The sequence below is a fragment of the Papaver somniferum genome, chromosome 8, assembly GCF_003573695.1.
Source record: "Papaver somniferum cultivar HN1 chromosome 8, ASM357369v1, whole genome shotgun sequence".
Lineage (NCBI taxonomy): Eukaryota > Viridiplantae > Streptophyta > Magnoliopsida > Ranunculales > Papaveraceae > Papaver > Papaver somniferum.
Window position 1 is genome coordinate 48,656,103 of NC_039365.1, and position 22,381 is coordinate 48,678,483.

Genomic DNA, 22,381 nt, shown 5'->3' on the forward strand with positions numbered 1-22,381 from the left:
CATGTCGATTATCTTAAAGTTCGATTAAATTATTTCTACGAGATAATTAGCATTTGATTAATTCTCTAAACACACTAGACTTATTTGATCACATGACTGTGACTCAAGGTTAATGTCTTAACTGTTCATAAAAATGAATATTAAGCTTTTTTAAGTTCAAATCGGCTAGGTTTGGCTTACCACTTTGAACATAGTCTTTGTACACGGTTCAGTTACGGTTTCACCTAACCAGTATGTACATCTTTTTTATGTAAATAAGATTCAAAGATTCATCTACTGGTGGATATTGTATGCTTGGTTCCAAAGCTATCTTAGCTTAAACCTAAAGCAACCTATGCTTTGAATGTCTATAGAAAGGGAACTTCAAGCAACTGGGATCTTTGAATCCCGACACTACTTTGGTGTGTTCTAGTTGTAACTAGAGTCTTCATCTTCCTAACCTTTTTAAGGTTTCGCGACTACTAAGTCTTCATAGGGATTCGTGAAGCTAGGTCCAGTTATATTTCCTTGATAACTCGAGTATCCTGATCTTGATCGATTGTTGAGCTTCTCACTCGATCAAGATAAATACAAATCATCAAAGTTCTCTTCATATCAAACTTTGTTGATTCCACAAGTTTTATACTTATGAGGTAAATAATAATCTAGGATGCACTTCGGGTTGCATAAGTTCGGATTTTGAGGTTAGCTAGACTTTGTCTATTGCTATCGATTTTCATCACCTTTGATCAAACTTTTTGATTTTCAAAAGAAATCATATATAGGCTTAATCTGTGGGAGAAAGATTTGGTTTAAAGTATTTAGTTGAGTTGAAGCAAATCTTAATTGGTGTGACGTCAGCTAAGGGAATCAATTGCGCGGAGTCCCGATTGGATTCAAGAGGCGTAAGGAGCATGACTGTACCTTAATTGGTGGGATACCTTTTAGCGCTCAACTACGTTCCAGTATGAAGTTAATTGGTAGTACGCTAGCGTCTTTAGCGGCTTAATACAGTTTGGTCTAGGTCCTAAAGTTTTTCCGCGTTTGCGATTTTCCTCGTTAACAAAATTCTGGTGTCTGTGTTATTTCTTTTTCCGCATTATATTTTTTATCTTTATAATTGAAATATCACAGGTTATGCGTTGATTAATCATAGTAGATACATCCAACCTAGTTTGTTGGATACAACTTGATTTATTCTTGGACATTGGTCTTTGGTACTGTCCAAGTAATCTTTTTGTGATTAGGTTCACGGATTTGATTCTGTAAATGTTCTAGAGAGAGATATAACTCTAGATACTATTCCTTGATTGAGTTTAACTCTCGGAGTCATATTGAGTTTGTCCATACAGATTGCCTAAGAAAAAGTTGGTGGTGTATTTCGGCACCCCCGAGTTTTCAAAAATGTATCCATACAAATATTGGATTAGATACAATCTCTCTAGAACCTATAACTAGAGGTGGCATTTCAACTAGAGAGGTACATATTTCTAATCCTCCTCTCTCCATAAAAACCTACTTAGATATCTTACTTATTGAGGCATCAGAGTGTATTTTTCTGGTACCCCCCACTTTCATCCACCAACAATTATTAGAGAGAAAAAGTCGATAAGGAGCTGATTCATCAAATAGCTGGTATTTCCTCATATTTCCACATATACTAAAAGCGTTCACGAGGAACAGCCTAGACTAATCTTAATCGTCTCTAGCTTATACAACTAGTATCACACAGGAGGTGTGGGATTAGGTTTCCCAGTTGCTAAAGTTCTCCCTTATAAGTATTTTAAATCAGGGTTTGCAATCAATGTTAGCTTAGTAACAAAGCATTCAATATTCACCGTTAGATGAAAACCTGATTAGATTCAAGCTAATATATTTCAACCGTTGGATCGAAAACTTAGCTTGTTACACACAAATGAAATGCACGATTTTAGGTTTGTGTAACCGTACCCAAACATGTACATTTGTTGGTTCAACAATAGTTAACCAATGGTTAGCCATATGAGCACTTTCATATCAACCATATTCTTCTTCACCATAACTAGTTCAAATGACTCAAATGAACTAGTTAGAGAGTTGTTCAATTGTATAAATATGATATAAATATATAGACACAATCGAAACAAAAACGATTTGATTCACTCGAACCGATTCATGAACTTTATAGCCACGGTTTGCAAATTGCATTCCTTAGTTAATATAAATATAAGTTCACAAATAATCGTCTTTAGATATAACCAACTCAGGTACGTGGACTTAGTTCGCGGACTTAAGTTCCCGGAAGGAGTTCACAAACTCCATCAGATTTTCTCGGGATGAGAACCTCCGCCAGTTCGCGGACTGGGTTCGCGGACTGAGTTTACAACTCTTGTTCCGGTTTTCCTGATCAACAAAGTACGCATACTTTGGTTCAAGTAATAAGGTCTTATACATATATGTGTTGCCACATAATGCTTATATCCAACATTGGTTATATAATCTAAACTCTCATTTCAATCATTGAAACATTCTTAGAGGACGTTATAAAGTTAATATTCACAAACCATTTTTCTTCAAAGCCATTTTCAAAGTGATTGGAACATAGCATGACTTTCGTCACTAGGTAAAGATGAACTTGGCAAAAGCGAAAGCTTACCAACACATATTTCGAGAAATATATAAGCGAGATAAACTCGGCTCGAAATATCAAATGTGTATAATCAAAGTCTATATAGCAAAAAGACTTTTGTCTCAAGATAGAAGATAGAGTAGATAGACTTTTGAGTGATAGATAAGTTCAAGTCTCCATGTACCTTTTAGTCGATGAAGTTCCACCAGTTCCTTGAGTAGTTCTTCGTCTTGTATGATGATCGCCGTGGAGTTCTTGAGCTCAACTACACTTTCCATCCTAGTCGGAGACTTGGATATAGTAGAGTAGAAATCAAGACTTATAGTTTTGATCACTAACGTTGACAAACATGCTTGAGATAGCAACGCATGCGAGTTCGACCGAGCAGTGCTCTAACAATCTCCCTCTTTGTTAGTTTTAGTAACAAAACTATCAATATATATGGAATACAAAAATAAATAAATAAACTTTTGTAGATCCTATTCCACATGCCTAATCTTCAACATTACTCGAAATCTTCGTCACTTCCAAGTGCTCCAATGAACCCAAAGGTTGTAAGTTCAGCATCATCGTTGTTGAAAATCCGTAGCTATAACGATGAGAAAACAAGTATTCTCAATCATTGTTATACAATGCCAAAGTATCATTATGCAGCATCAAAGTTCAATTGTATCACAACTTTGATAACAATACTATGGTGATATGTATCACTTCCCGTTAATCAATACTCCATCTCACATAGAAACCACTCCCCCTTACATAATAATCCGAAAACCATATGTATTTGTAGTGTGAACTACATATTAACTCTCCCCCTTTTTGTCAATAAAATTGGCAAAGGTACGGAAACGGGATCCTAATGAATTTCCAAATGAGACATTTCATGACCAAAAGAAAGCACATATCAACTTATTTAGATGCAATCATATAGCCGAAGCTAAATGCTTTCATCAAGGAGTTTATAAAGATACAAGATAACTCCTATAATATTCCACAGCCGCACTCCCCACAAATATTTGGCAATTAAGTACAAATTCAATTAAGAACTCTCCACCATAATATGTCATTCCCGAAAGAACAACAAGAGCGGCCTTAATTTCAAAATAAAAGAAGAATTTCTTTAGATATAACAAACACATACGAATATGAATTTGAATCCAAAAATACTCAGTTAGATTAATCACAAGAGAACCCATAATTAATCTAATCGGAAATATATAACCAAATTAACCACAAAAAATGATGAATTTAATTGGTCATGCTCGACATAAGAGAACTTACGGAGCCTCAAAGTATATACATAAAATATGGATCAGGGAAGATCAATACTGCGGAATACACAAGGATTCATTCTATTTTCCATCACTATTCGCACAATGACATATAATAGGCATAATCCTCGTAAACAAAAGATTTTAACCTATCTTCCATCAATAAATGACATAATAGTCTTAACTTTTGTATTGTCAAAAGTTCATTCATTATTGTATCAAACATGCATATCGACATATGAAAGACTTAACTTTTGACAAGGTATGGGACAATCATAGTTCACGGACGCAAACACACAATCCCATAACAAATTGCAATATATAAAACCATAAAGATTAATACTGCAAAAATCATCTTTCAAACAATTTTAGAATTTTAAAAAATAAACCTAAAAACATGAAGATGAAAACGTTGGACATAGCTATGTGTAATCAAAATAATGGATATTCCAAACTCTAGTTATTATTCTAAACAAAACAAGAACAAAGAAGATTTACTAGATAAATAACTCTTTGGAGAACATGAACTGAAAAACGCTAGACCTGGTCAGCAACTAGAGATTGAACATGGACGAGCTTATCAGTTGCTTTCTTCAGTTCGTTTTTCAGAAAATCAAGATTCCTTGTTGCAATTTCGAGTTGTTCACGTACGACCTTAAAATCTTGAAGAAGATTTCCTACCAGTTGTGAAGACATCTCAACTGGTAGTTTGTTTTCATGGCAAATGGCATGATAGCATGTTATGAAAACATGATTTTTGTGAAACTCGATAGTAGTCCTCTTCTTGACTTCATTATCTTTGTTGCCTCCATTCATTGTGCACACCAAAAATCGGTAGAACCTTTTGACCTTTCAGAACTATTTATCAAGAGATGACACATAAGTGTATATAAAGAAGTTCCATGGAAAACCCTATGAAAAGTTGTATAGTCCGTGTGGGTCAGGAGTTCGTGCACATGTGGTCACGACCCTAATATATGACCAAGGAGATAGAGGACAAATTTACACTGCTTCTTGAGAACTCAAGAGACATTTTAAACAAAGAATGGAATTCTTGTGTCAAGAATAATACTCCCTCCATTCCAATTTACTTGATATTTTAGGATTTTTTTTGTGTTCCAAAATAGATGAGGGTTTAAGTATTTTCCCCAAATTCTCACTGATTTAACCTTGCTTTGGAATCAAAGTATACCATTAATCCTCATTAGAATCAGCAGATAAATGATTATTCCAAGGATTTGGATGGAATATTTTGTTTATCCCAAGTAAATTTCAATGGGATTCGTAATTTACATTAAATTTAGAAACTAAAAACTAGGTGGTTTAAAATTTTAGGAAGTTATTAATATGGGTAGTTTTGGAAAAAATTTACTCTCTCTGTTGTTTCTTAATCTGCGTGAAAAACTCTATAACGTCAAGTAAATCGGAACGGAGGGAGTAGTTGAGAACCAACTATTTGGAGGAAAGACGCATAAGCAGGGAATTTTTATTAAAAGAGAATGATCAGAATTATCTTCAAGAGAAGAACTGGAGCAAAGATCAACAGATTTTAAGATCATAAAAAAAAGAAAAACATACAACCTTGACAACATTCTCAAGACACACTTCTTGAGACTATGAGCATCCTTCTTAGACTATAATGCTACATTGAGCAGTCACGTTGTATTTCGATGAGCATTTTGCTCATCAATATTGACTTCTTTTTTCTCTCCTTCAAGAGGATTTACAGAAAAATCACTTGACTTACTTGAAGGAGTTTTGTCAAGAGAGGAACAAGAAGTACTTGATCCAGCCGTTTTCCTTGTCTTTTTGATGCTCCGTTTGAGTCTGTTTATGCTGATCTTAAGCTATGAGACTCGATTATTGGTATGAACGAAATCTGGAGCAGGAGACTTGGATCCACAGTCTTTTTCAGAGAGATCAAAGTAACCCAACCTTTCTTTCTTTCTCCTATGCCTTTTTCTCTTTTCAGAGTTATTTAAGAAGTCAGTTGCCCTTCTGCCATCGTCGGTATTTTTTGTTTCAAAAAAACAATTAAGAAAAGTCTTATGACAGAATTTTTCTTGATTGTTGACAATGCCTTTTACTCCAACAATATGAGAGACATGTTTAATAACTTCTTTAGACATCCATGCAAGAATGTTGTGAAGTTTTTCATTCCTTAAACGAAAAAGACATCTTCGCTAAGAATGTCCTTTATTTCCGCAGTAATAGCAGTTAAAGGAATTGTTCTTCACCGTTCTTGTGTGAGTAGATTTAGAAGGAGCAAAATCCTTGTTTCTAGAATCATTACAAACTGCAAAAGGTTTCTCACATGAAGAATTATAATTAGCTTTAACAAAATTGATCTTACTAGTTTTTGGAGCGTATATTCCTTTATAGCCAAGACCACGTGTATCACGATGTTCTTTACATGCTCCAAGCATAGAAGATAATTTTGTAGAGCTAGAATTGAATCTACTCAGACTCTCTTCGAGTGATTTCACTTTATCAAGAGCAGCAGCAAGATCAGTCTCTAAGGATTTTTCTTTGGCGAGAAGACTGTGTTCTTTGTCATTAAAACATTTTTGTTGAGAGTCATATCTTGCTTCAGATTTTGAAAGTTTTTCTTTCAACACAAAGAGATTTCGTAGAAGATTATCACATTCAGATCTTTTCGAGCGTACATCTTCATCTCAATCTTTAACAATAGATTGTAAGATTTTATATCCACAATCATATCCCTTAAAGAGTTTTCTCAATTTTCTGTTTTCTTGACAAAGAGGAGCCATGTACTTACTCAAGCAAGTTATTGACTTCTTTTCTTTCAAGTCCCGGACAAACATCTTGATATACTGAGAGACTTCCTCATCAAGACTTTGTCCTTCTTCCGAATCACTGTCATCTGAAATATCATCCAACTGTTCATCAAGAGATTTTTCCCAGTTGAATGCAGATTCAGTCAAAGGACTAGAGATAGAGATTTTCTCAGAAGCTACAAGACTTAGATACACAAATGAGTTATTCTGAGTTGTGCGTTATCAGAGATACTCTTATCCATCGAGTCAGATTGCTTACAAACACATACTGATAAGGTCTTTAAACGTGCTTGTCTGCTCTGATACCAATTGAAAAAGCGTGGGTAAAACAACCACACCCAATATTTCGATTAGCAATATGTATGGACTGACTCCAATATACTTTCAAGATAATCAACTAGACTCAATCTTAATAAAGTATATCAAAGAGTTCTAATATCTCTATTTCAAAATGTAATCAGCAAATCGAATAGATAGAAATCAGTGAGCCTGATTATTATGTGAAATAACTTGAACGGTACCAAAGACCAATGTTCAAGTGTCAATCAATGTAAATCAAGAACCAAAGGTTGGATATTATAATTGATTGATCTTAGCGCACAACATGTGATATTTCAATTATATAACAAAATATAATGCGGAAAAGAAATAACACAAACACTAGAATTTTGTTAACGAGGAAACCGAAAATGTAGAAAAACCCCTGGACCTAGTCCAGATTGAACACACACTGTATTAAGTCGCTACAGACACTAGCATACTACAAACTAACTTCGGTCTGGACTGTAGTTGAACCCCAATCAATCTCACACTGATCCAAGGTACAGTTGCACTCCATATGTCTCTGATCCCAGCAGGATACTACGCACTTGATTCCCTTAGCTGATCTCACCCATAACTAAGAGTTGCCCTGACCCAAAGTCGAAGACTTTAATAAAAAAATATGTATCACATAGAAAAGTCTACGGTAATAGATATATCTGTCTCCCACTGATATACCTACGAGTTTTGTTCCGTCTTTTGATAAATCAAGGTGAACATGAACCAATTGATAACCCGGACTTATATTCCCGAAGAACATCCTAGTATTATCAATCACCTCACAATAATCTTAATCGACATGGCGAAATAAGATATTGTGGAATCAAAAACGATGAGACGAAGATGTTTGCGACTACTTTTATATCTTTCCTACCGGAGATATTAAGCTCAAGCCAATCATTACGATTGAACTCAACACGATAGAAATAGCAAGATCAGATCACACAACTACAAGAAAGTAGTATCGGTATGGCTTCACAATCCCAATGAAGTCTTCAAGTCGTTAACCTAAAGGGTCTCGAGAAGAAACCTAAGGTTAAAGGAGAATTGACTCTAGCTTATACAACTAGTGTCACGCAGGAGGTCTTGGTATTAGGTTTCCCAGTTGCTAGAGTTCTCCCTTATATAGTATTTCAAATTTGCAATCAATGTTAGCTTAGTAACAAATCATTCAATATTCACCGTTAGATGAAAACCTGATTAGATTCAAGCTAATATCTTTCAACCGTTGGATCGAAAACATAGCTTGTTACACACAAATGAAATGCACGATTTTAGGTTTGTGTAACCATACCCAAACACGTACATTTGTTGGTTCAACAATAGTTAACCAAATGGTTATCCATATATGAGCACTTTCATATCAACCATATTCTTCTTCACCATAACTAGTTCAAATGACTCAAATGAACTAGTTAGAAAGTTGTTCAATTGTATAAATATTATATAACTATACAAGACACAATCGAAACAAAAACGATTTGATTCACTCGAATCAATTGAACTTTATAGCCACGGTTTGCAAATTGCATTCCTTAGTTAATATAAATACAATTTTACAAATAATCGTCTTTATATATAACCAACTCAAGTACACGGACTTAGTTCGCGGACTTAAGTTCCCGGAAGGAGTTCACAAACTCTAGCAGATTTTCTCGGGATGAAAACCTCCGCCAGTTCGCGGACTGAGTTCACAGCTCTTGTTCCGGTTTTCCTGATCAATAAAGTACGCATACTTTGGTTCAAGGAATAAGGACTTATACATATATGTGTTTCCACACAATGCTTATATCCAACATTGGTTATATAATCTAAACTCTCATTTCAATCATTGAAACATTCTTAGAGGACGTTATATGGTTGTTATTCACAAACCATTTTCGTCAGTTCCATTTTCAGACTGATTGAAACATAAAATGACTTTCGTCACTAGGTAAAGATGAACTTGGCCAAAGCTAAAGCTTACCAACACATACTTCGAGAAATAGATAAGCGAGATAAACTTGCTCAAAATAGCAAATTTGTATAGTCAAAGTCTATATAGCAAAACGAATTTTGTCTCAAGATAGGAGATATAGTAGATAGACTTTTGAGTGATAGATAAGTTCGAGTCTCCACATACCTTTTAGTCGATGAAGTTCCAGCAGTTCCTTGAGTAGTTCTTCGTCTTGTATGATGATCGCTGATAGACGCATTTATGTGTCTATTTTCATCTCTATTGTGTATATTGTTAGTACCCATTTTTGTACTTATTTCAGTATTTTATCTCTTTGTAGGTGTTTTTGGAGAAATAAGCTTTTGCGGCGAAATTGGCTCGAAAAGTTGTTAAAGGCACATGGGAGGACATTTGCTATTCGGACTCTCGCTTTGGATAAGGGGTAACCCATTTTTAGGCATGTGCTAAAGGGACACCGGAACTGGATAGGGGGACACCTTTCTTCTTCACGTTTAAAACGGTTTTTGGCGGGAAAAGAGACTTCACGTCTGCAGATTTTGGAAGTGAAGATTTGGGCAGTTTTAAAGTGATTCAACGCTGGAAATCGATTGGGCTGGACTTGATAGAGCAAAACAGGTTTAATACATGCGTTTGGATCGATCGAATTGGGATGGAATTGCCGGAAAAAGGAAACAGAGTAAAAAAGGAAACACGGTCCCTGTTGAGTTTGTTTTTGGACATTCAGAGAGATTAAAGGCAAGAAATTCATTCCAAAGATACATCTTCTATTTAAGGAGGAGTTTGATATAATTGGGAGAGCTCAGAAACGCGTGAAACAAATTAGGGAAGAGATTATTGCCTGACTGCCAAGGAAGGAAAGAAGAGATTTCGAAGCGATTTGGGAGAGATTTAATCGTCCTTTGATGTATAAATAGGTTTCTTAGGGTACCAAGAAGGGGAACGAAGAGTTTGGAGTAGTTTAGAGCACTACAGAGCTGAGAAAATCGAGTTGCAGGAAGTTACGTGTTTCTGCTGCTGCTGAAGAACAAACGTTGCAAGGAAGAACATCGTCTCAAATTCGCAACATCACTTCTCTGTAATAGCTGAACTGTCTGTCACCTTTTCTTTCACTGTAACAATTGAACAACGCCTTTACAACAGTTATTTCTGTTGCAATTTTTCTGTTTTATTGCTTCACCTCTTGTAAACACTTTTTGAGCTATAAACATATATTTTCAGCAAGTGATTAATATGAGGAGTTAAACCCCTTAGCCGAGGCAACGGAGGAAGCCATTGTTCCATTAAAAGTGGTAAATTCTATTTAATTATTTATTGCAATTATTTTACATGATTATTTGCATAGAGTGGTTATAGAAAATTGATTTTTATTGAGTGGTTGTGAATCGTTTTGATGGAGCATGCTTGGTTCTAAAACTTTTGATGTTTCATGCTTTGTGATTACAACTATTACTTCAAAAATCTATTAGAGGCAAAATATTAGATCACTTTAAAAGAAAGAATTGCATGAATATTGATTAGAATTTATCACTTAATTGGTTAATGGTGGAATCCAGGGTCTCGGTATTTTCTTATTATCTTTCAAACAACTTTATTTAATTTTCGAAAACCCTTCAAAAGTTCGAGTTGAACGAATCTTATTACCACTTTTTCTACAACAATTAAAATTACATCAATCGCCGTGGAGTTCTTGAGCTCAACTACACTTCCCATCCTAGTCAGAGACTTAGCTATAGAATACTAGAAATCAAGACTTATAGTTTTGATCACTAACATTGACAAACATGCTTGAGATAGCAACGCATGCGAGTTCGACCGAGCAGTTCTCTAACAAGAATATTTATGGAGACTCTGATCTTATTGCAGAAATCCTTGCAGGTCTCCAGACTAAGAAGAGGAATTTTAGGTTGGGAAATAAGGGGCGCAAACGTTTTTAAACTCCTAGAATTTCTCTTTTTGTTATTTATTTGTGTTTAGGAGATTTTTTATGAGATTTTAGTGCTATTTGGCTGCTATTTTTTCATCCCTTTGGTTTATGGGGGTGGGGAGACTTGAGCCCTCCTTGTAATTCTTGTAATTACATTTTTTTGGTTTAATAAACCATTGGACTTAACAAAAAAAATTGAAACATTGTGCGAGTCCGTGACCCTCAATGGTACAATAAGGACATGTCGGTTTGGATATCGATTCAGGAACGACATTAGAAGCTAAACAAAGAGTACCTGAAACATTAACAAAGTTTTCATTAGTATACGAAAAATCCATCACATCACCCAAAGATTTTGATGAAGAATCATCAACCAAATTATCAAGATTGATATAAGTATTGCTACATTCATTAAAATTGATAACTTCACCAAAGAGTGCTACACTTGATCCATCATCCTCTTCGGAATCATAATGATCATATTTTCATCAATTGTTGTAACAAAACTCTTGTTTCCAGTATATTACACTTGAAGCACTGTGGCACATCCCCATCGTCAGTATCATTAGAGTCTCTGTTTTTCAGTATCTAACAACTGTCAAAGGATTTTATCCTATACCCACAAGTTTTCAAGTCTGAAAGCTTATAAAAAGGAACGCATTAAATTTTTCTACCATAAGTAGTTCTTGCGATCAAAGGCTAGCGATAAGTTTATTGAGATTGCACTCCTGTTCATATAGTCAGATTGCTTCAAACACAGACATATTAGGTCTTTCACGTGTTTGCCTGTTCAGATACCAATTGAAAATGCGGGGGTACCAAAATACACCAGCAAGTTTTTCTTAGGAAACCTGTATGGACTAAACTCAAATACAATTGCAAGAGTTACAACATAATGAATCTTAATCAAGAATTATATGAAGAGTTTATATCTCTTCCTCTTATAATCAGTATGTAAACAGAGACAAGTCCGTGAACCTAATTATTCCGTAAGATTACTTGGACGATTCCAAAGATCAATATCCAAGATCAATCAAGTTGTATCCCACAATTGTGATGGATTTTGATATTTCAATTATAAAGATAAACAAGATAATTCGGAAAAAAAATAACACAAACACAAGAAATCTTGCTAATTAGGAAACCGCAAATGCAGGAAAATCCAAGGACCTAGTCCATATCTGAAGATTCTGAACACCAAACTGTATTACGCCGCTACAGACACTAGCCTACTATCAATATTTCGAACTGGAATGTAGTTGAGACTGAATCTACCGTCAAGACAATTTAGTTACAGTTGCGCTCCTTACACTTCTTGAATCCCAGAAGATTTTGCGCAATTGATTCCCTTAGTTGACGTCCTTTACAACCTAAGAGTTGCTTCAACTTAATTGAAGACTTTAAACCAATCTGCCTCCCAAAGATAAGCCTATATTAGATTTTCATTCTGATCAAATATCAAGATGAGGTAGGAAATCGATTGCAATAGAGAAAGTCTAGCAAACCTCAAAATCCGATTTTATAACTCCTGAAGAGCATCCTAGATTATTATTCACCTCACAAGTAGATACTTGTGGAATCACAAAGTCTGATATGAAAAAACTGTGTGATTTTTATCTATCTTGTTTGTTGGAGCTAAAGGCTCAACAATCAAAACAAGATCATGGATACATGAATTATCAAGATAAAGATAGTTGGACCCGGCTTCACAAATCCCTAAGTGAAATATTTTTAGTCGCTAAACCTAAAAAGGTTTAAAGGAGAGGATGACTCTAGTTTACAACTAGGACACACAAGAATAATGTCAGGGATTCAAATACCCCAGTTGTTTAAGGTTCCCCTTATATAGACTTTCAAGATTAAGGTTGCTTTAGATTTAAGATAAGATAGATTTGGAATCAAGAAATCAATAATCACTGTTAGAACTTGACTTGAGATTAACATAACAAAATATACACTCTGGTTAGAATGAACCATAACTGAACCGTGTACAATGACTTGTTCATGAAAGCTTAGCCGAAACTAGCCTATCGACGATAATCTTAACCGTTTTCATATAACACTTTAAGACTTAACCTTTGAGTCACAAATGTGATCAAACATGTATATATAATGTTTTTAGATAGTTATTCAAATGTCGGTTAGCTCATAAAAATAATTCTGATGCATCTTAAAATATTCGACAGGGTAAGTACGTGTACATGACCAGGCATGTATACCCTTAAGACAAAAATGAGTTCAGGAATTGACCGTTGTCGTATGCGTCAAAAATAATTTCACTTTCTTAAAGTATATGATAAGAAAGAGTTCGTTCCACGGGAGGCTTTTGTTGTTATATAATTCCAGTTCTTAGTAACCAAGGGGGGATTTTGAATTTATCTAAGAAATCAAAAGTAAATCAAAAGAAAAGTAATAATTGGAATGATCAATAAGAGGAAGATATTGGTCGAGGGGTTGTATCATTCCCAAACATGTATTCTCATCAATGACCAGAATTGGTAACTTAATCTCTCATTTATTAGAATTCGTAGGATATCTTGATCGCAAGAATATCCCGCTAATTCCCTGATTTTATCACAAACACATTAAAAGATGCACATGTGAATTCTACGTAGAAAGCAACCTAAAGTGTATAAGCACAATTAAGTTTAACTCCCTAAGAGCACTAAGTTCTATGAATTAACTCTAATCAATGCAAACGAACGTGTAAAAGCAATAATCCGTTTTACAGATGCATTACTACAAGTAATAACCACGCTATGCTACTTAGAATCAAGAATGGACAACTTTTACGTATTGAAAATCCTAATCTAGCAATAAAGAAATGCAAATCTAATTGATTCCGGACTCAACCAAACAAGTATTCAAATCATACGACAATATTAATAATGAATCATAAACAATAAAGTTGAGAAAAAAATAATTCATTGAATCAAATATCATATTTGAGAAATCAACTTAACCCTTAACCATTAGTATGTGCTTAGCTACTCATAGATATGGGGTTCATCAAAAAAAATATTAATTGAATAAAAGAAAATTAAACAAAGAAAACCCTAGTAACGTATTTGCATCTCTCTCCAAAGCTCCAAGTAGAATACGTGATCTCCTAGAAGTTGTCGAAGACTTCTCTTTTATAGGGTCTAGTCTACAAATGTCCAATAGATAGAAGTCCTCCAAACCCATATGTGAAAAGAACCCAAGTAGAAACTCTGTCCAAAAAGTAGTCGCCGGAAAACTGGTATCATCGCCGGAAGTTGACTGGAAAGTCGCCGAGAAGTAGCTCAGGTGACCAGCAAAGTCCATCCAGTCACCGGTCAAAAAGTCAAGTCAACGAGTCAACTCAGAAAGTCAGGCCGAGTCAGGTAAATTGAGACCGAGTCAGAACAATGACTGGTATGAGTTGGTCATGCCAAGGCCATTGCACATCCTATACTAATGTTGCTCCATCCTAGCACTTCATGTCCTCAGTGTTGCACCATCATGATGCAATATCCTGTAATCCTAGCCATTGCCAGCAACCCATCTTCATATCTGTAGCATTCATTCATTCCTTAACCAGTTCATTGCAGTATCTTTGCCTGATGCTAACACTAAACTTCCACCTAGCCTTCCATGCAGTGTTTTTCTCCTCGCAGTCCCTAGTAGTCAATAGCAACATGACAAATTATCCCAGCTTCCAAACTATGCACACACACTAACTTCCATTGCATCCATTTTGCAACCACCACTTCTTTGATTCAGTTCAACTGCTCACCTATTGCAGTACTACATCCTGTCAATCCATCTTCTGCATCTTCATCTTGTCTATCTACATCAACTCCAACCCTACAAAAAACTGTGGCCATTACTGCGACAACAAGCAATCCACAACAAACCCATTTTTGCAATTTAAAGACCGACCCTGCAATATTTCAATTTCAATTCCACCATTTCCAGTTTCACAGACACCTTCAGTTTTTTAAAAACACCAAAATCTTTTGATTCATTGTACCGCAACCATTCGAGCTCAACCAGCAACACTCTTTGCAGTCTCATGCAACAACAACATCAAACCATGTTATGCATTTTAACCACACACACCAAAAATGCATTTTCATCCCATCTCAAGTCTTCTCAACTGCAAATTCTGAATCCTAGCTACACACCTCCTAGCCATTTCCCATTTCAGTCACAGTTTCACTAAAAACATCACCTCCCGTACCATCTCACTCTCAATTACCGCATCCATCTGCAATTTTTACCTCATATCAGGCCACCTGCAATCCACCAGCACCTGCTCTGTATCTTCATCACCACCAACAAAACCAATTCATAACACTGCATACCAACACATCCACTTATCCCCTGTAACTCAAGAGCTTCAATCCCAACATCTACAATTGCTCTACTGCTTCTACCAGCACTCCATCTCTTCAAGGCCATCAACTGCAAAAACAAACATTCACTTCAAATTACCACCATCTGTTGCAGATCATCTACAATTCCAATACTCATTGAATCAAACCCTTGAATCTCCTCTATCAGCTCTTAATCAACAAACCTATCACCAAAAATCATTTCAAATCCTCATCACTTCCATATAAGGCTGCATAGGAACCGAACCGGAATCGGAGAACCGGACTAGAACCGTTATTAAATCAGAACCGGAGCTGTACCGGAAACGACTAAGGAGGTACAGGGAACAGTTCCCATTTTCAGAACCGGTATATAGGGGATACTGGTACCGGTTCTTCTATGATTCCCGACCGAACCGGTACCTAAAGAACCGGTTAATATAAACTATTGATAAATTTATAGAATTAAATCTGGGCAATTCATTTTAGGTTAAGATTAAAAATATCTCTTTCGCAGTTTGGTTCACTTCATCTCCTTTTTTTTTTCTTCTTCTTCCTCATACCACCAGTTTCTTTTTTTCCTTGCAGAAGATGATGTTGAATTGAAAATCCAAATAAGCCTTCTCCCTTTGAATTTGTGATTTATTTCTTTCGTTGTTAAAGGAATAAAAATTGGTGGTAGCTATTGCTTATCGTCTGCCGGGTTCCATGCCGAAGCTAATTGGTTTCTTACTTCACCATTAACAACACATGGATTTGAGTCATGCATCGCTGCAAGCAACCAATCAATTTGGTGATCAATCTACAGGATTTGAAGACAAATTTTCCATTCAAAGAATCAAAACTATCAACAAAGTGTGTTTGATTTTGTTTGTAGAAAACGAGATCTGTAATCATCTGAAAATTTTGACGGGTCATGTTTTGTTGGAATCATGGGTTTGTAAATCAAAGTTTGGTTATTACAAATGTATAAGCAAAACATATTTTGACTCAAGATTTCAACATAATATCAAATTTTCATGAAAAGCAGAACTTAATGTTTATAATATTTTTCTCAAACTCTTTAATGTATAAGTTATAGATCTACATAATTGTGAGTAAATTAAGAAGATAAGGAAAAGATTCGCCCCCTTTTAGTATATTTTTTATGCAGCTTAGTTTGATTTCATTTCTATTGACGTCTTATTCTTCAGTCTCTCTATCTTTTTCAAGCTTAAACGAGATTTTTTATCTAAAGATGTGAAAATATTGTTGGAACTTCCTCAGAATTTGAGATAGGGTAAATACCCGGTACCTGACAGGAACTGGCCCGGTCTACCGGTATAAGTACATGCATAGGTACTCAAAACATGGAACCGGTCAACTCCAGGTACATGTACGGGGTTCATAAGAAATCCGGACCGTGCCGGCCCATGTGCAGCCTTACTTCCATCCCAACTGCAGATAACCACATGAACCTTAATTTCTCTCAAAAACCCCCAAATCCAGAATCGGCATCAAACCCATCTTCTCAACTTTCACGAATCTCTTCCAGTTCAAACCCTACTCGATCTCAACCACCACATCAACAACAGATTCAGGAACCCTAATCCTAATTTTTCCCTCTAATCATCACCACCATATTTTAAGACATCAAACTCATCTCAATATCTCAATTGATTCCATTCATCCACCTATCTCAAAACCTCATCTCTCTCTCCCGCAATATCTCTGGTTAATTTCATCATCTCTAATCGATTTGCTTCAATTTATTGTTTAGACTCTGAATCGGCTTCTGAATCTTCACCAAATCTTGGACCAACAACATTTCATCTTCTTTCTCCCATTAAATCACCACCTTCAACAATTGAATATCTACAAGTTTGTAGAAGAAACCAAAGTCTAATTCAGACCACAAAGGTCCAATTCATTGCTAGAGCCGCCATCTTGGTTCAGACAAAGAAAAAATAAATGATTCTTCTCTGAATTTTAGGTTAAGTAATGAGTGAAATTTTAAGGCACCGACTGCTTGGATGTGGGCCACCACTTCAGCTTTGTAACTCTTTTGCGTGCGCTGTTTTTGCTCCGCTTAGGCTAGTTTCTTCCTCTTTCACCTCAAATGACTCCAAAGTACCTATGAACTCAAAACTAAACATGATACACCTAATTTACAAGAAAACTTAGCAAAGAAAGCATAAACAATAGGTAAGTTTTAGACACCTATCAAGAATATACAGATCTTTTATGGTTTACATACTGGATGCATACCTCTTCGGTTTAGAAACCAATAGATCTTTTTCTGGTTTGCATACTAGGTTTGTGTACCTTCCTGGTTCCAGAGTCAACATACTTTTAATGGTATGGATATCGGGTATGCATACCAAAAAGTCGCTGCCGAACTATAACTACGCCGGTATATGTATTGGGTACATGTAATGCGGCGCCGGACTTATAACAGTTTTCCCAGTATGTGAACTGGTATGCATACTGTCTTGTATCCAGATTCACAGTAGTTCTATATCTCTCTAATAATCAATTTGAAACATTCCCGAATAACATCAATTACACATACCACTGTTCCAGACTATTTTCAAATTATTAAATCTTGAATCATAATTTAGGTTATAAAAGATAAATTGTTCTTAACAAAATTCATCAAGTATGAACAAATGTTCTCAAGCTTAGCATATTTCAAGAACGATTAACTAGACAAACTTGACCTCTGTTATGTATGTTTAGTCATGGAACATTGTCTCATAGATAGAAAGGTGAAAGCTTGAGTAATAGGTGGTTCAGTTTTCACTTACCTTTTGTTGATGAAGTTCTCCAAAAGCTTCAGTTGATCTTCGCATTCAAACGGTAGAATGCAGTGATGTCTGGTACTCAACTACACTTCTATCCTAATCCGAGACTTGACTAAATATATGCTAGAAATCAAGATATAGTTTTGATCAACTAAATTTCACAACAAGCATGAACGCTTGTGAGTTCGGCCGAGCAATGCTCAAACAATTTCTTTCTATTTTTTTTCATGATTCTTAACTCAAAATGATGAGAATCACCCCAAGGTTACAGATCGAAATGCCAATTGTGAATCAGAAAATAAGTTAGATATGAAATCGAAGTTTTTCTTCTAGGAGATAAAAAAAAAGAATCTTAGATGCAAAATCAACACTTAAAGGATAAGAAGTTATATTTTTTCTTTTGATTTGTTGGTGAATCTGCTGTCATCTCCAACAAAGATTTTCTATTTTATTTTCAAAGATTTGCTAACCGAGAAATTAATTCCTCTCTCTATTTCTCCCTAAAATTTTCAGATATAAAATCACACTCTCTCTCTATTTGAATTTATACAGAAGGTTATTTAGGGTAATAGAATAAAACATATTTTTTGGATCGGTAACCATTGGGACTAACTCGTCTAAAAAAGGATTAGACTGTTTCCCGTTTTGTAAATTAAGACCAGCTAGTACTAGGCTTGGGAGCACAAGACTAGAGTGTCCATAGCCCACTTAAATTGGGATTAACGTTATTTCTACTAAAATAAATCTAGAAATTACTGGTTAATCCTATCTAGAGAACCCGTTTACTGTCTAATCCACCTATAGGAATTGTTTAATCGGTAATCCAAAAACATATTTTTGGACCAAAAAATTTATTCCCTGATCCACAAGCATGTGGGAGATATAAGCTCAATGTTTTAAATGGAAAAATTACCCTTTTTATTCATTCTTCTCTCTGGTCGTCTGTGTTAGAAGATAGATCCGGATATGAGAATTGTAAGGTATGTGATCGATCTCTATATGTGTCTTTGATCTTCAAATTCATTTTAGATTTGTATTCAGCGAGCCATAGTCTCCATATCCAACAATTTTTCGGAAGCAAACAACTTTTCTTAGAGCTAGTTATGATTTTTTGTTTTATTTAATTTTCATAGATCTGATGAGCAATTGGAATCGAAATCGAAATCGAAATCATTGTCTATCTCATACACTGCTTGTACTAGAATAATTTATCTTTGTTCATATGTTTTTTTTGTATTACTTTTTTGTACTGCATTCATGGGATTTGGCATGATAACCTATTGCTAAAATGGAAAAGTTTCCGAGAGTGTTCATGACGGTAGTCTTACTTTTTTCAGGTTTCGTATGCTTCATGCAGTGTTTATAAGAGGCGGTCATATTGACATAGCTTGGATTAACATGAGAAAAATTTGAATATGACAATGAACTTCAAGTACTATATCAACTGGCTCTTCGCTTGTTGCTTATTTAAATAATTTTATGGAGTCTCACTTGGCTTTTTATTAAGTTTTAACTCAATTCGTAGACAAATAATTTTCAGTTGCATCATTTTGATGGTACACCGATGATAGACAACTGGTTAGCTATTATATCTTGAATGTGTCATTTGGCACTTGGAAAGGTGCTAGCATTGTTACATATCAGCTTCTTTAGACATATCTTCCTATACTAATTTCCGCGGTACATATTTGCCTGTAGCGATTTCGAAGTACATATTTGTTAGTACTAATTCTGCACTACATATATGCGTAAACTGATTTCACAGTACATATTTGCATATACTGATTTGGTATACCGATAGATTTTTAACTTTTGATGTTCATTTTTGTTCACCATTGTATCAGTACATATCTGCATGTACTCTTCTTTTATCTGTTCTTTGGTCGTGCATACATTTTTTGTGATCCACGCGGTATTATTCAGGTTACGAGTGATATAAGTCAGATTCTTTATGTCGTGGCGATTCTTTTGGAATGCATCCTATCATGTATTTTGAGCCTCGTCGGCAAGTTTGTATGGCATGTGGGTTGTCTACATGTAAGAGTTAAAAATGTTTTTACTTTTTCTTAGTGATATAAGTCGGATTCATTTTGTTAATGCTTTTTTAGGCCCTGAGTGTCGTTCTTGGGGGAGTTAATACAACTAGTTGATTGTTTTCTTAATTGCAGCACCAGCAATAACAACAGACACAAATTGTGAGGAAAAAAGGTTCTACTTGGCTAAATTTCTTTTTTGAAGCATGCATTTTATTGATAGGAAATTAGGTTACAATTTGTCGTCGGTATGTGGTACCCACCAAATCATGAAATAAAATTTGACTAATAAAAAACGGGATTGCCTGGTCCCATATTTTGGTTGATAAGTTTCCTAATTGGGTTCCATCTGCTGCATGATTGGCCAAACCATCTGCGGCTTGGTTTCCTTCCCTGTAGTTGTGTTGAATGGCAACCTGTGGGATCTGTCTGAATCTCTTCTTTATTTTCTCAATCATCCCTGAGATGTGCCAAGGAAGAGGGGGGTAGATGATGTGATGGAGCGCAAAAGATTTTCGAAGTCAGTTTCAAAGAGAACTTTTTGCCATTGTCTTTCTGTTGCTGTTCTTGAAGCCAAAAGGAGATCCCAAGTCTCTACGGTTAAGTCAGTCGTAATTCCTAAAGGTTGAGCTAGAGCCATTAAAGTTCGTGCATCGGAATCTCTGCAGATGAATCCTGCTCCCGCAAAACCTGGCTGCCCCACCTGTGTTGATGTTTGGAATTGACCGTCCTACCGATATTGTAGATAATCTTTTGTCTCTTCTTGGATGGTTATATATTGGCGCATCTCCTGGTAGTACCGGTGGTAAGGAATCTTGTGCCGCAGTGAATTCTTGTTGTAGTTTTTTAGCCCATATTAATATTTCAGTTGAAGTTGTTTGTTTTTGGCGGTATATTAGGTCATTCCTAGCTAACCATAGGGTCCAAAAAAGGAAGCAAAAGGAGGAGATTACATTTGTTGGTGCAGGTTGTTGTAGGATTTGGGAGATGGTTGTCTGAGGTGTTAAAATGAGATTGAAGGGGTAGTTTGAGTTTGGTGTGTTTGTAAGTTGAGTGATCAGGGTGTTCCAAGATGTACTTGCTGTTGGACAATGTATTGCAAAGGTGACTCACCAATTCTGGATCAGTATTGCATCTGGGGCATATGTCAGAGTTGGTCAAGTGTATATGATGTAGGAGAGAGAAGGTTGGTAATCCTTTATTGATTGTTTTCCACAAGAAAAGCCGAATTTTTGGTGGACATGGTAAAGTCCACCGGAATTTGGTGGGTGGAAGAGGGGTATGAGTTGGTTGACCGTGGGTTAGACATTTGTATCTCGAAGATGTAGTGTAATTTCCAGATTTTGAGTGTGGCCAGATAATTTTATCTTGTGTGTTGTTTTGGGGAAGGTGAATGTTTATGATTTTTTGGGCTATAGGATTTGGAAGGGTGCTTAATTTTTCTTGATTCCAGGTATGAGAGATTGGGTCGATGATATGTTCTACCATTCAGATAGGGTAGCATTGTGCTGGGTCTAGAGGTGGTGAGTGTGGAATCCAATTAGCTTCTACTGGAGTTGATAACCCATTTCCAATACGATGGAAAATCAGTTGTTACATGGCAGAGACAATTGATGCCAGTTGTCTCCATTGAGGACTGGAAGAGGAAGGTATGGTATGAACGCCTTGTAGAATAGGTTGTTGATCAAGATATTTTGCACTGAAGAGGCTTCCGCAAATGGAGTTAGGTTGTTCATGCAAATTCCAAATTCTTTTCATGAGGAGAGCCTTATTATGATCATTGCTTTTCTTCATGCCCAACCCCCCTTCGGATAATGGTTTTGTTACTTTATCCCAGCGTATAGGGTGAAGCTTTTTGATTGTTGAGTCATGTCCCTAGAAAAATTCCTAGTGATACGATCTATTTGTTTATGAACAGTACTGGGCAGGTTTTGTGTTTGCATAATGTGGTTTGAGGTGGGGGTAAGGGAGGTTTTGATGAGAGTGAGTCTTCTAGCTGGAGTTAGGCATTTTTTCATCCATCCTTTAGCTTTCCTGGCTAATCTTTGTAAAATGGATGCGATGATTGGATGCTCTTCCTTGTTTGAATTGGATGCCTAGATAGGTCGGGGGTTTTGATGTTGTTGACATATCGAAAAACTGTTGTAGTTCAGTTACCTTGATTGGGTCTAGTCTTGGGTGGTGAATATTACTGATTTGGAGGTATTAATTGCTTGTCCTGCATAAGTGCCATAGGATTGGAGAAGGGTCTTAAGGTGATGTTTGCTCTGATCCGAGGCTTTATAGGTAATTAATAAATCATCCGCATACATTAGATGAGAAATGGATGGTTCCTTTGTTGAAATGTTTAGTCTTTAAACTAACTTTTGG

General features: G+C 35.8%; 1 long non-coding RNA gene across 1 annotated transcript; it reads left to right on the forward strand.

The window, feature by feature from the left end:
- The first annotated feature begins 18,822 nt into the window (after nt 1–18,822).
- Nucleotides 18,823–19,755, forward strand: LOC113301192. The gene is made up of 2 exons (XR_003336075.1): nt 18,823–18,958; nt 19,316–19,755. It is a non-coding gene; the product is annotated as an uncharacterized LOC113301192 (long non-coding RNA).
- The last annotated feature ends 2,626 nt before the right edge of the window (nt 19,756–22,381 follow it).